This window comes from Canis lupus, chromosome 22 (assembly GCF_011100685.1).
Source record: "Canis lupus familiaris isolate Mischka breed German Shepherd chromosome 22, alternate assembly UU_Cfam_GSD_1.0, whole genome shotgun sequence".
Lineage (NCBI taxonomy): Eukaryota > Metazoa > Chordata > Mammalia > Carnivora > Canidae > Canis > Canis lupus.
In genome coordinates this window covers 9,579,011-9,594,296 of record NC_049243.1, presented here as the reverse complement: position 1 = coordinate 9,594,296, position 15,286 = coordinate 9,579,011, and the positions used below count along the sequence as shown (strand labels likewise).

Here is a 15,286-nt window from a genome sequence, read left to right as displayed (position 1 = left end):
GAAGGCAGAAGCATGAAAGAAAACTTACAATGAAACTGTTTCTTACAAATAAACCATAAAGAAACACTGTAGTTCTTAATCAGCTTTTTGTTTCTAGAATGAAGAGAACACTTATCAAGCATGTATTTATTCCTCTAAGAAGTATTTATAAGATCTATTATATGCTAGATACTAGGTACACAAAAAATGAAGTAGTTCATCAACTAAAGCAAGAAAAAAAAGTATATAAACAGATAACTACAGAACAATGTAAATAATTAAGTCAACCAAGTGTTAAGGGAATAGCGAGAAAGAGATAAATACCTGTGAGAACCTGAAAAACTTCACAAGGAAGTGACATGTGGGCCATTTCTTTAGGCATAAGCAGCATCTCTTTTTTTCAAAGTAGAGATAATGTGACGGGGAAGCGGGGGGGTGTGGGGGGGAGGGATATTCCAGGTAGACTAGGCAAAGGTAAACTTCAAAGTCTGAATCACTGAATAATAAGTGAAATAGCAATTTAATGAAAACAAACTTCCCTAAAAGGCCAGAGGACCTTATCAGAAGACACGTATTCAAATCCTAGTTCTTCGATCTACTATATTTTCTTGAGTTTAAGTCAAGCTCTGTGATCTTCCTTTTGTCATCTTAAAGTTGTACCATAAAATGCTTAAAATGTTTTAAAGAATTTGTATATGCCAAAACAAAAATAAATTAATGCTTAAATACTAAAATAAAAAACTAAAATTTTGAGATCAAAATACTAGCTTATTTCACTTCACAGTGAATGTACATCATACATACAAATTTGAAAGCCAATCCTTTATGACCTATAAAAATTTCACAAAACTAAACACATTTTAATTATGTAAAATTTATATTTTCTATGTCAAACATCTAATTGTAATCTTACAATCCACATAATACAAAACAAACCTACAACATACCTAGAATCAACGAGTGACAAAAGTTTAATGAAACAAACTTTATGTTTAACAGGTCTCCCTAATGGGAAATTAAAGTAGCAATTGTACATCTGTGTCTCTGTTCCTCTCATCGTGGTTTAACTGACAGGAAGCAGAAAACAAGATATGGCATACAAATGTCAAGTATTTCCTGCCTTCCCTGCTACATCTTTATGTCTTGTTTTATAAATAGTCCAATAGTTTATGAGAAAATGTATAAAAGTATGGTCAACTATAACATAGGAATGTGAAGAGTGTTTATGAAAACAGCAAATAAGGCTATTTTGAGGTTGGGATCTAAGTTCATTATGCATACAAAAACTCATTATAGTTTTCTGTAAAAGTATTCTTAGAGGAGTAAACATCTTACAAATTCAGACTTAAAAACCACAATGACTGAGTAGAAAAATCAAGTGTCTGAGCAACAGAATAAGCCCTCAAACTGGTTAGATAAATAACATTTGACCACCTGGATAACTGAAAGATAAGTACCACCTTAAAAAAAAATAAAATCAATCTTCAAGCAATCAACTCAAAACAAAGCAGGACAGATAACTTGCCTCTTTGATCTTTGGTCACCATGGTTTGCCAGTACTCTTCCCAGATTATAATTTGTGTCCCCTCTGCCCCTAAACAGTCTCTACTCCTTGCCCACTTCCCTATATATCCAGAACTTGGCTAACATTATTTACTCATTTATGTTCAACTCTCAACTATATACAAACTAAATGAAAGTCTGTTCTCAAAAGGTGAATTCTTACTGCTGTCACTTTAAGCAAACTCCCAATTAACTATAACTAATACGTAGAGATGCTTACTTTCATCATATCTAGCTGCCTTCCAAACTAATAATGCTTAAGTATCGCCTCAATTCATCATTCATATGCCTCATATTCTATAAAATCTTGGGCACAATGCAACCATCTTCTCCATTCATCTTGGTCTATTTTTACTATCTACTACCACAACTACAATTTCACCAGGTTTTAGTGCTATTCCTCTCTAGGTCAATGTTCAATATTTTACTACACATAAGCCCATGTTGAGCTTCCTGTGACCTGTTTCCTAAACAGAACTTAGTATGCACTTAATAGTCAACTTTAAGCATGGTACCATGCTCCTAAAATGAGTAATCTCAAAAATCAAATGTGCTAACAATGATTTGCAACTGTTTGCCCTTGATTCTACCAAGGGCAGGTGTATATTATACTTCCTTTCAGCTTATTCCTGAGACTAACAGGTTATGAATTACAATAATACATAAATTTGTCTCTGATTCACAGATCAAAGGATCAAACAAAACATCTACATTTATAAAATAAATCATCCATTTTTAAATGAAAGTGTTTCAAACAGTTTCTGAAATTAAAACACACATAACATTGCAGCACCTGAGTGACTCAGTTAAACATCTGACTCTTGATTTCAGCTCGGGTCATGATCTCGGGGTCATGATATGGAGCCCCTTGTGGGGCTCCACATTCAGCAGGGAGTCTGCTTGAGATTCTCTCTCCCTTTTCCTCTCTTCCTCTCTAGACTAAATCTTTCAAAAAAATAAAGGCTTTAAAACACACACACATAACATCAATTACTCTAACTTAAGTCTAAAATCTTCCCGTTATTTTTCCTTAGGCTCTAGTATGTATGTAGTATATATGTGTTTTGTGTAGTAGTATTTTAAACTTTACATAAATAGAATCATACCATATATATTATCCCACCATACTTTAACAAGACACAAATTTTTGAATAAACACAAAGATTGGGATGCCTGGGTAGCTCAGTTGTTGAGCGTCTACCTTCGGCTCAGGGTGTGATCCAAGGGTGCTGGGATCGAGTCCTGCACTGGGCTCCCCACAGGAAGCCTGCTACTCCCTCTGCCTCTCTCTCTGTGTCTCTCATGAATAAAGAAAATCACTTAAAAAAAAAACCCACCTAGATTATTTGAAAAGGAATTTTAAACATTAAACATTCTCTAGAATTTAGTGCTCAGAAAAGCATTATTACTGAAGACTAGTTATGGTTATTAGGCTTCCATTATATTAGAAATATCTAAGATCTAGACAGCAGCCTATGTTCAATGATGCCTCTCACGGAAAGTGTTCTTTCTGCAGAACATACATGATTCCTCTTAAGAACACCATGCGTAGAGATCTTAACAAGAAGCCTGGAGGTTTAACCCAAACAGTCTCTTTCTGACTTACCTAAAAGGTGCCACTGACACAGTGATGGTTCCCTTAGCATGATGTTCTAAACTGCAATGAGAAAATCTCTATGTTTGTTTTAGAAACTTTATTTCTTTAATTCACTCTGAAGCTAAGTAATATACAGCAACTCAAAGTTCTCCCAATTAAGAACACAGTAAAAAAAAATGTAAGTCAGAAAATGCCAAATGAGGAAGTGAATCTACAGGAAGAATTGAATTTGAAGGGCTATTTCATCTATTTCTATAAAGCATTTAAAAATGATTGATACCACTGCCAATTCCTTTTTACATTGAAAATTAAACTCAAAGTTACTACATAGAAATCCTTCAGACTGGAAAAGAAGCCAACAACTGCCTTCCTGCCTTTTAATTTTCCTTTCCTTAATCACAAAACCATCAACTAAATGGAAAATGTTGAGTGTTAGAACCAGCACCTTCACTTTCTTCGAGAAACACTTATTTCCTCATTAGAGAGGCACCCAATACAGAAAAATACTGTATAATAAGCTTATATTTAACATAAACTTTCACAAATTTATATTTCTATCATATAATTGTGTAGAAGTACCATCACTTATTTGACCAAGCCCCATTTTTGGACATTTGGACTATTTCTAATGTTATCATATTACAATGATCCTCAAAATGTAATCCTCAGACCCACAGAGGATCCAGAAACCCTTTCAGAGAATTCATGAGGTCAAAACTATTTTCATAAATACTAGGGTACTATTTGCCTTTTCTCACGATGTTCATATTTGTACTAATAGTGCAAAAGCAAAAGTGGATGTGTAAGTTAGTTCCTTAGCATGAATCAGGGCTATGTCACCAAACCATCCTAGTCATTGTATTCTTTACCACTAGGCACTCATATTTAAAAGAAGGCAGTTTCACTTAAGAAGATCCTTGATGAAGAGTAAAACTATTTATTTTCTTAAATTTCAACCATTAAATACATGCCTTTTTAACACTATGAATGATAAAATGGGAAGTACATAAAACATACTTCCGTGGAATTCTAAAAAAGAATAGTTGTCTTGACAAAAACCACTAGTTATTTGTTTTGTTTTGTTTTTTTTAAAGTAGGCTCCATGCCCGATGTGGGGCTTGAACTCATGATCCTGAGATTGAGAGTCATGTGCTCTACCAGCTGAGCCATCCAGGCACCCCACTAATTACTTGTGAGCTAAATTAGCTTTTTTCATTTTCAAAAACACCATTTTTACTTCAAAGAACTACCTATTATTCATAACTGGATATTTGGCAGACATGTTCCTAAAAATGAATAAAATGACCCTGTCACTTCAAGGAAAAACAACTAACAGCATTTGTCACCAATGATAAAATGTGAGCTTTCAACTGAAAATCACAATTTTAGAAAACTTACGTGCACTACTTTGGGCTTATTAGCTTTCTAATACTTAAAAGACTTTTTGATAAGACTGATATAATACTAAAAAATGTGATTTTTAAAAATATTATATCAACATTTGGAATACTCAGATGACCAATGAGTGATGTTACAAAATCTTGCTCAGGAAAACATTAATTCATCAAAGTATAAGACAGATGAATGGATTTTAGCATTACTGAGGACAAAAAGTTCATTGATAGAGTTTCAGAATCCCTTTGCACTAACCTTTAAGAAACCAGAATTTGGGGTGCTGGGTAGCTCAGTTGGTTGAGTGTCCACCTTTGGTGTGGGTCATGATCTGGGAGTGCTGGGATGGAGTCTCACATTGTGCTCCCTGCTCAGTGTGGAGTCTGCTTCTCCCTCTGCCCCCCCGCCCCCGCTTGTATTCTCTCTCTCTATCATAAATAAATAAAAATCTTAAAAAAAAAAAAAGAAATTAGCATTTGTTGAGTTTTGGTGTATAGTATCAAAGAAAAAAAAATCCACAATTATCTAAAGTGGCTATTAAAATACATCTCCCTTTTCCAACTAGACACCTGTATTAGGCTAAATTTTCTTCATATTCTTCAACCAAAGCAACACATTGCAACAGATTGAATGCAGAAGCAGATATGAAAATCTAGCTATCTTCCTTTATACCAAAGATTAAGTAAAGATTTGCACTCCTTTTGATACAGTTTTTGAAAACAGTTGTCAGGGTTCCTGGGTGACTCAGTTGGTTAAGTGCCTTCGACTCAGGTCATGATGCCCAGGATCCTGGGATCGAACATCACACTGGGCTCCCTGCTCAGCACGGAGCCTGCTTCTTCCTCTCCCTCTGCCTCTCCACCTCCCTCATACCTTCTCTCATGCTCTTGCTCTCTTATGCGCTCCTGCTCAAATAAGTAAAAAAAATCTTTTTAAAAAAAGAAAAGAAAGTTATACTGATAACTGTAACTCATATAAAAGCTCTTTGGGATCCTCAATCATTTTGAAGAGTATAAAGAAAAATTTTGAGAAGACAGTATAAAAAAAGTTTGTAAACTGCTGTTGCTATTAAGACCAGTGGTTCAAATATCTTCATAGCTTAATCTTTGTTCCCATCCTTAAATTTTCTTTAAAATAGAATCCTACAACAGAGATTATTATTTCAAAAGAGAGGTACACTTTCAAAGCTTTGATATAAGTCAAGTGCTATCCAGAAGGCTTTTCGGTTAATACTGATATCAAAAGAATACATGCAGGCACATTTAATGGTCTTTTCACCATCACACAGTACTTTAATTTTTGTCACTATGACAGGCAAAAAATGTAACTTCATTTAATTTGCATTCCTTTACTAGCAAGCTTAATATTTTAATATTAAATATAATTACTTAAACATAATTATACTAAGTATATATTACATATTTATATAATCACTAATTAATTTTATAATGTACTAAATATAAATATAATAACAATACTCTCCAATTTTTTTTAAAGATTTTATTTATTTGAGAGAGCAAGCAAGAGAGAGCACAAGCAGGGGGAGGGGCAGAGGCAGAGGGAGAAGCAGGCTTCCTGCCAAGCAGAGAGCCCAAAGTGGGGCTTGATCCCAGGATCCTGGAATCGTAACCACTGAAGGCAGATGCCTAACTGATTGAGCCACCCAGGTACCCCAACACTCTCCCCAGTTTTAGTGACTTTTGCTGTTATTTGTGGAAGGAACTTGGAGGGGCACAAATAAATTTATGGTAAAAGTCATCAACTATCTTCATTATTGGGAAAAAAACCTCCAAACTAGTGCTTTTATCTAGTTCTGGTTTAGAACACTCATGTTTTTCAAACTCTGATTTAATTTATGTAAAACTCTGCTTTAGTAGCAACAGGAGAAAAGACTGAATCAAATGCTGTAAGTACCAGTGATCTATTAAATTACCCAATCTTAGGCAAGTTACTTATCATAGTTTCATAAATAAAAATTAAGAATGGAAAAAAAATATGTAAGAATGATATTTAAAATGCTGGTTGCAATCATGCGACATTCTTTTGGTGTCAAGATCCATTTATACTCTTAAAAATTATTGAGGACCACAAAGAGCTTTTGTTTCCATGGGTTATATTTGTCAATATATAAATTCTTTAGAAGGATGGGCTATTACTATTTATTAAATGCCCTTTACAGGAATCTTTTTTCAGAGGAACAGTTTATTGAGAACTCTCCAGGATACATTTTTTTCCTTAGTAAAATAAAGCTGTTAAAAATACAAGTTCTAGTATGCTTTCTTCATCTCAGTATATCACCAGTACTTTGAAGACCACTAATATAATGTATCTGTAACTTTCTCTAATCCTTGTGTATATTAGAACATATTTTAAATGGAATAAGTAAAGCATATGTATATAATTTATAAAGTTTCTATGTTTTGTTCACTGATATATTCTCCAGCATCAAGAATAATGCCTAACAGATAATAAATAATTGTTGAATGAATCAGTAAATTACATAGGCTGAAAAGGAATTTAATTTAATTTATTTATTTATTTATTTTATTTATTTTATTTTTTTTTTAGGAATTTAATTTAAAAAGTTCAGGAGACCTCTGAACTCCATGACTTATGAGAATCCTTCTAAGTAAAATTCTAGGATTTCTACTTCCATTTGTTCTTCTCTGTCCCTGCCATCCCTGCCACTATACACACACACACACACACACACACACACACACACACACACTGTGGGGAAAATCCTAGAACTAAGAGAGCCAAGAGGTCATTATGAAAGCAAAAACCTGGATTAAGATCTATGTTTTCACTTTTTAAAAAAGACTTTATTTATTTATGTAACAGAGAGAGAATACACACACGGGGAGTGGGAGAGGGAGAAGTAGGCTCCCCATTGAGCAAGGAGCCTAATGTCAGCTGGATCCCAGGATCCCAGATCATGACCTGAGCCTAAGGCAGATGTTTAACTAATTGTTTTAATAGCAATTCCCACAATTATATTACTAAATTTTGGAAATCTTACATAGGGATTCCACATGAAGTTTGTAACAAAAAAAAAATCACTAAAGATATAAGGATTGCTACCATTATAGTAAGAATTTTAAGGAAGCAAGATGAAAACCATTTATGTCAATAAATCTGGTTAGATGCAAAAGTCTAATTTGGGGTATTAGCTTATCAGAGTTTATCAGTAGTGTCAATTAATACTCTATCAATTGTGTTTTATGAATCTTTCTGTTCAGAAATGTGTGGGGTTTTTTAAAGATTTTTATTTGATAGTGTGCATGTGCACACAGTGCGGGAAGGGGGGGTGCAGAGGGAGGAGAAGACTCCTTACTGAGCACAGAGCCAGATGTAGGGCTTGATTCCCAGTCCAGGGATTATAACCTGAGCTGAAGGGAGCTGCCTAACTAACTAAACCACTCAGGCGCCCCAGAAATGTGTTTTTGAGTAGTATCTGAACATGGGAGGAGTCTAAATACTAAAATATTTCTTACAAACTATAGCTCCAACTTGTTAACGGATCTCAACTGGAAGTTACCCGTCAGAAGTATATCTAGAGCCATCTTATTAGTTATATAGGACAGACACACAGCCATACAACTTAGCTCTCAATCAAGCTAACCTTTCACTGAAACAGGCAGTTGACATTTTTTATGTAGAGTTTACTTATCATTTTTAAAAGTCAACTTCTGCTCCTCATCAAATTAATGTTATTTCTCAGTTATGTATAAATGTTAGGACAAAAATAAACTCCTTACACAGCAAAATTTGTTAGGAAGTAATTCAACCAAAGTGAAAGAAGACATTTACATCATCCAGATTTACACTAATATTTTACCATAATTTGATCCAGATTCTTAAGAAAAAAAGTCACATATAGCTAAAGCCTCCTATATATACCTCTCTAATGTCATTTTACCCCTCCCAACTATTTTAAATTTGATGTTGCCCCCATATTTTTATACCTTTAATATATATGTATCAATAATCATATTGTTTTTATGTACATAACTGGAACTATATTGTATTTATTCTATTAAAAATTTAATCCAAAATTGTTTGAAATAACTCTAGTTAATAAATGACAGACATGGTAAACTATCTAACGGTCAAAATTTTTTTTTAAAGATTTTATTTTTTTATTCACAAGAGACACAGAAAGAGAGAGAGAGAGAAAGGCAGAGGCACAGGTAGAGGGAAAAGCAGGCTCCATGCAGGGAGCCCGACATGGGACTCAATCCCAGGTCTCTAGGATCATGCCCTGGGCTGGAGGCGGTGCTAAACCGCTGAGCCACCTGGGCTGCCCTAATGGTCAAATATTTTATATCTGCAACTTACTCTGAAGTGCATCAATTGCCCATCTGTTTAGGGTCCTTACGAATTTTACCCCCTAGGACAATACACCATAGTAAGATGCTGAATGGGTAAGAAGGCATCAATGGCAGTCATCTGTTCCCAGGAAAGATATTGAAGAACTCTAAATTATCTTAAACTATCCATTCTGTCCACGCTCTTGGTAAACAACTCTCATACCTCAGTGTGATGATACTTCCGCCTTAGAGAACTCTTGCACATATGTTCCATGAACCATATGCAAGAATGTGCCCAGAGTGGAAACAATCTAATGTCATCAACAAGAGAGAGTAAATACATTCTGGTCTAGACAGACAGTGGAATACAATGCAACAATTAAAATTAATTAAGGCAAATCTCAGAGGGTTAAATGAAACAAGTCACTATAGAGTATACATGGTGCTGATTCCATTCACATCAAGTTGAAAGGGGTATAAATTTAAGGAAAAGGTTATCACAAAAGTTGGATAGTAATTATTTTTAAGGAGAAACAAACAGGGGGACTTCTAACATAATGAGCCTACTTCTTAACCTAAGTTGTTGTGTAATAGGTAAACACTCTGTAATCATATTTAAGCTGTATATGTTTTATATATTCTCCTACATGCACATTTCAGCTTTAAAACAAAAAAAAAGAGAATGAATTGACCTCATTACATTACTAAGCTTCCATTTAGTATTTTGATATAAAAAAAGATGCATGTAAACAGTTATTAATTCAACACCTCATATTTATAGTTTTAGTTCCATTGTTCATAGGACTGTTTTCTAAAACTTAAAAAATAACCAATTTTCCTTCATTTAGATTTTTTTAATTACACCATACAACTCTGCACACACATGAACCACTATAAAACCAGGCATCCATCCATCATACAGATAATGAACTTCACTTGACTTTTTAATAAGTCATACTAGCTCTGGCTACCTTGAAGAACTTTTACGATATAGGGCAAAAGATTAGACAAGGATAGAGCCAAGAAAACAAATTTTAAAAACACCACCACCAAAACCCAAAAAAACTTCTCTAAGAAATAGTTGCCTCTGGACAGCAGGTGAGGGGAAAAGGAGGGAGGCTGCTTTTCATCCTTCTAGTCTTTCAGATTTTAAACATAATGTGCATATATCACTTTGTTACCTTTTTAATATAAAAATTCTTAAATAAGTCTCCAAACTCTAGAAGGCATTCATATTGCTTACAGTTGCCTTATTATTTTTTTTAATACTAGCTGTTAATCTCAGGCTGTAAAATATGGAGACAAAAGAGAGCTGACACCTACTACTCAGCAATTACAAGGCAAATGAAAGAGAAGTTCCGAATTTCTACAGGAGTAAGAGAATGAACCTGAAAAGAGACGTTTAGGAAAAGTTTTCTAACTCATAATATTTATAACTGGCAGAGAAGAAATCAAAATGCTTTTGTTTTTTTATTTTATTTATTCATGATAGGCACACAGTGAGAGAGAGAGAGAGAGGTAGAGACATAGGCAGAGGGAGAAGCAGGCTCCATGCACCGGGAGCCCGACGTGGGATTCGATCCCGGGTCTCCAGGATCGCGCCCTGGGCCAAAGGCAGACGCTGCGCCACCCAGGGATCCCTCAAAATGCTTTTGCATAGAAATTTGTACAACCAAAGCTCAGGTGCATAATTTTTTCCTCTCTGCCAACAAAACAAATAGCACACGGGTTATTTTCTTATAAACGGTGAAATACCTCAACAGTTGTAGCACAGATCAAGAGCTACTTTTACTCTAGTATACATACACCATCTGACAAGACACAAGATAGAGGTGACACAAAAAACTTTCTTTTAGTAGGCTCTCATACTAATGGGAAAAAGATTGCTCCAATAGTCGAAAACTGCCCTAATCACTTCAGCTGACTCAGTGATATTACTAATTCAATTTCTACCATCTATATGAAGCAGCTCCTAAGCAGAGGAACAAAATATTCTGACTAAATGATGGAAGCAATAATTATTTTCAGACTATTCAAGTGATGGGACTGTTCTTCTCACCCCTACAAAAGTCTGTGAACACTTATGTTCCATTAGATGGGATGTAATATGAGGTAAAGCCTACAAATATGCAATCAGTGGAGTTAAAGTCCAAAGAAACCTCAAAAAGCATATCCAAGCATCACATGGTATTTAAAAACAAAACAAAACAGGGGCACCTGGGTGGCTCAGTTGGGTAAGCATCTGCCTTTGGCTCAGGTCATGATTCCAGAGTCCCCCAATGGAGCCTACATTCCCACTGGGCTTCCCGCTCAGCGAGGAGCCTGCTTCTCCCTCCCCCTTTGTCCCTCCCCCTGCGCCTTCTCTCCCTTTCACTCACTCTCTCCCAAATAAATTAAATCTTAAAAAAAAAAAAAAAATTAAAACAGGGGATCCCTGGGTGGCTCAGTGGTTTAACATCTGCCTTTGGCCCAGGGCATGATCCCCCTCTCTCTCTCTCACTCTCTCATGAATAAATAAAATCTTTAAAAAATTTTAAAACAAAACAAAACAAAAAAATGCCTCCTTTCCAGGTTCAAAACAATTGCAAGTAGTAACGGTGTGTTTCCCAGGAGAGGATTTTCAAAGGCTATAAATGCTACCTTAAATCAGGAAAGGGATGTCTTGCCTAGAACCCCAAGGACAAAGGAATGAAGAAAGAAAGGAATGAAGTACCAGCTAGTACTAAAAAAACTAACATTGGGAAAGTGATGGCTCACTGAGATAAGGAAGAGGCTAATTTCACTTGGGAAAAAAATAATTAGCTTAATTATTTACTGTGGTCAAGAGAGTGGTGGGTCTGTGAGTGAGAGGGAAAAAAGCAGAATTAGAGAAGCAGAAAAAAGGAGAGCCACAAAGTTGAAAGACACAGAGCAGCAAAAAGTGTATTAAAGAAAAGAATAACTGGGGTAGGTAGAGAAAGTAAGTTCTAATATTGATAATAAACTACTCCAGTCACTTTCTTTACTTACCAGAGGCTGCAGGCTTTAAAATATCCCTGGTTGCTTAAAAGTCCAAACATTAAACTGCTAAGTAACTGACTGACTGCTCTTCTTAAACCTATACTCTTTTTCTTAAAGTGTGGCCTACAAGCGCTTGCACCACAATCACCTAGGGTAATTATTAAAAATGCTGACTGATAACCCAAACTCTGTGCCTAATGAATCAGAATCTTGGGGTGGGAGCCAGGTGATTCTCCATTACACCAAGGGTTGAAAATTACTGCTTTAAAATATACTACCAGGCAAGTATTCATTTTTTCTTTGAATGGTTATGATGTGCAGATACCAGACAGAGGAAGCTAAGGGCCACATGCCTTTTAAAGACTTGCCACCCCAGGATGCCTGGGTGACTTAGTGGTTGAGCGTCTGCCTTTGGCTCAGGGTATGATCCTGGGATCAAGTCCCACATCGTGCTCCCTGCATGGACATGCCTGCTTCTCCTTCTGCCTATGTCCCTGCCCCACCCCCCACTCTGTGTCTCTCATGAATAAATAAAATCTTAAAAAAAAAAAAAGAAAGAAAGAAAGAAAGACTTGCTACCCCTAACTTTAGCAGAACTTCCCCAACTGAGTAACCAAGGGTTTGATGCAGCAAATCATAACTGTCTGTTCATATGTGCTCAGTATTTTGTCAAAGTTTCAACGAGACAGAAAAATACAACAAAACCTCTCTGATCTCAAAGAGCTTACATTCTTATTGGTGAAGACACTCTTCTTAACACTAAGCAAATGATATTCTTTCTTCAATACTAATAATTTCTCAAAAAAAAAATAGTTTCTCAAGATCCATAGTCTTCCCTATTTTAAGTTTGGGTCATGTTTCACCTCTAGGCAAATAGTCTGAATCTGAATATAACTTCTCATTGGTTTGGTTCCATTCTTATTTCACCCCCATGCTATCTTGCCCTGTTTTCCCGGTAAGAATCTAGGTTTATGAGGAGAGAGCCTGTGTTTTCTAGCTGTTTCTGTGCTGTCATTTGCTTAGGATAATGATGACCACATTGTGGGAGGTCTGATATTGAACTGGGTTAGGGGATTTGGAGATGTAAGAGATTCAACAGTTACAAGCAAAGTACTTTTAAAAAACCAAGTTTCAGACTTAAAGGTAGATCTGAAGTAAATTTTGGCCACTCCAATAAAATACATCAAAAAGTTAACAAAGATTTTGCATGCTCAGAAGATTCAAAAGTGCCTAGTATGTATAGTAAACTCTCAAAGGAGGAGAGAGAAGACACAACAAACAAATGGAATAAGATTACTAATTCTGGAAAGTTTCAGTTCAAGATGGAGTATAGAGTTTAGAAACTTCTAGATTTTGTAAACTCATATGCAAAGTTTAACACACACACTTTAATAGAACAAGGTATCATATTAAACAGTATTTGTCTTCCTAGAAGGACAGGAGATAAAAAGCAGAAATGAATCTGTCTTTGTATCTACAAGGTCAAAGCAAATTCCCAACTCCTTATATTTCCAACTCCCCTAGACCCGTCTTAAACCAGCAACGTCATAAACTATGAAAATGTTCCAATAATGAAAACAAGCAGTGGTGGAAATGAAACAAATGCAACATCTCCTCTCTGATGAATAAAGGAAACTAGTTTGAACACATTTTCAGAATCACTGGTTAGTTCATTTGGTTGCATCTTACTACCAAGCAACTTAATTAAGGTTTTTTTTATTCTTAAAGAAACAGAGCCCATTTCAAACAAAGCATCACTTGTTAGTGTGGACTAGCAGGAGCAACTCCAGGGTGGAAGCCCTGCCACTAAGCACTGAGCGACCTTGAGGGAGTCACAAGACCTCTTCGGGCCACTATAGTGTCTTCATCCATACGTCCATACTGTTCATACGAGTGAGGCAGCTGGACGACCTCCAGTCTTTTTCAGTGCTCAAGTTTTTTAAATGGGTAATTCTCAGTTTAATTCTGATGACTCGATCTAAGTTTATATTCCACCTTATGAAAGGAAAAGGAGTGGGAAGACTACTGAGTAAGTTTCTCTGGCCTTCCCTTGCTTCCATGCTTTTTTTCCACCCTTCCCTTCTCCTTTGAAGTTCCACTTCAGTCTCTGTCACATAGGTAAGAGCCTGAAATATATGACCGGTACCTATTTGACTTAAACTAGATCATCCCCTTAATTTTTAAGAAACTAAATTATCCTACTTCTCTTTAATAAATAAAATCTTATTTAGTTATTTGTATGCCCCTAGATTTTTCTCTTATGGGTCACCAGCTATTGAAAACTTAAAGAGAAAAAAAGAAAAAAGGTTTCAATTAGATTTTTCACACAGGCCAGAGGAGAAGTAAACACAGCCTCTACTTACTCAAAGGCTGACTAAACCAGCAAGATGCAGAGACAAAGATGAGAGCAGGCAGCTCAGAGCTGAACTAGTAAAATGTCTGCTATGCCTTTCCTGCAAAACCATAGAAGTGAGACCTGTTCATAGAATAATCCTTTCCCAGAGTCAGAAGTAATAACTGCCTCTATATCCTTCCCTAAAAAAACACTTAGAAAATTAGCAACAGCAAATTCCCTTAAAAAACAGCAAAATATTATATAGTCAATAATACATGACTTTTTGGTTTCCAAAAATTTTATTCATAATCACTGCATGTTCAAATTTTACTTGCATTCAAATTTTAATTTCATAAATAGCTTTCAGAAGTAAAGTACTACTGCACCCAGCTTCTCAGAGGACCTAGAATTTCAAGGCACATCAGAATATACGCTGGCCAGAACTTCATCATTTCAACAATGATAAATATTCCAGGAAGAGACTCCGCAATATTTTCTTTTACACAAAAGGTACTACTTTTTTTTTTCCTTTAAAACAAGCAAATTTTAAGAACAGTGATACAGGAGGAAGGCCAGTACTCTTTTACTTTTTCTTTATACACAAATTGAAATACTTCATGTTCTTTCAGAAGCTAGTCATGCATCTAAGGTTGCTCTTCACAGTAAGTTTCCAGTGTGAATTATACAACTTTATTATTATTTTTCTAATAGTAGATGAACTGTTCTAGTCTTTCTTGTGCTTTAATAACCCCTTTAACTTGTTACCTAAATGATTGCCCATTTTCCTTAAACTTCTATCTCGTTTTCAAAAATGAATGTTTAGTATAATTTCATTAACTTAAGAAAAAAGAAAAGGACAGAACAGTCAATGAGTAACACCTATGAGTGAGTTATCCCCAAACGTCCCTTTAGCCAAAATGCCAAAACAAAACTTGTGTCTCTGAAATTTTTTTCTTAATGCCCGTATCACACACGAATAGTACGGTTTGCTTAACTGTAGCTTTCTGGCTATCCCCACAAGTACAATTCGATTTTTTTAAAACGAAAATTTGACCGAAGTTTGTTTTGTGGTATGAAAAAGAAAGAAAGAAAAATCTCCTTTATTCT

The 15,286-nt window shown here is 35.4% G+C and overlaps 1 protein-coding gene across 4 annotated transcripts in view; it reads right to left on the bottom strand.

Annotated features, from left to right (window-relative positions):
* ELF1 (E74 like ETS transcription factor 1) overlaps nucleotides 1-15,286 on the bottom strand; it is a 106,295-nt gene that overhangs the window by 63,382 nt on the left and 27,627 nt on the right. The window lies entirely within an intron of this gene.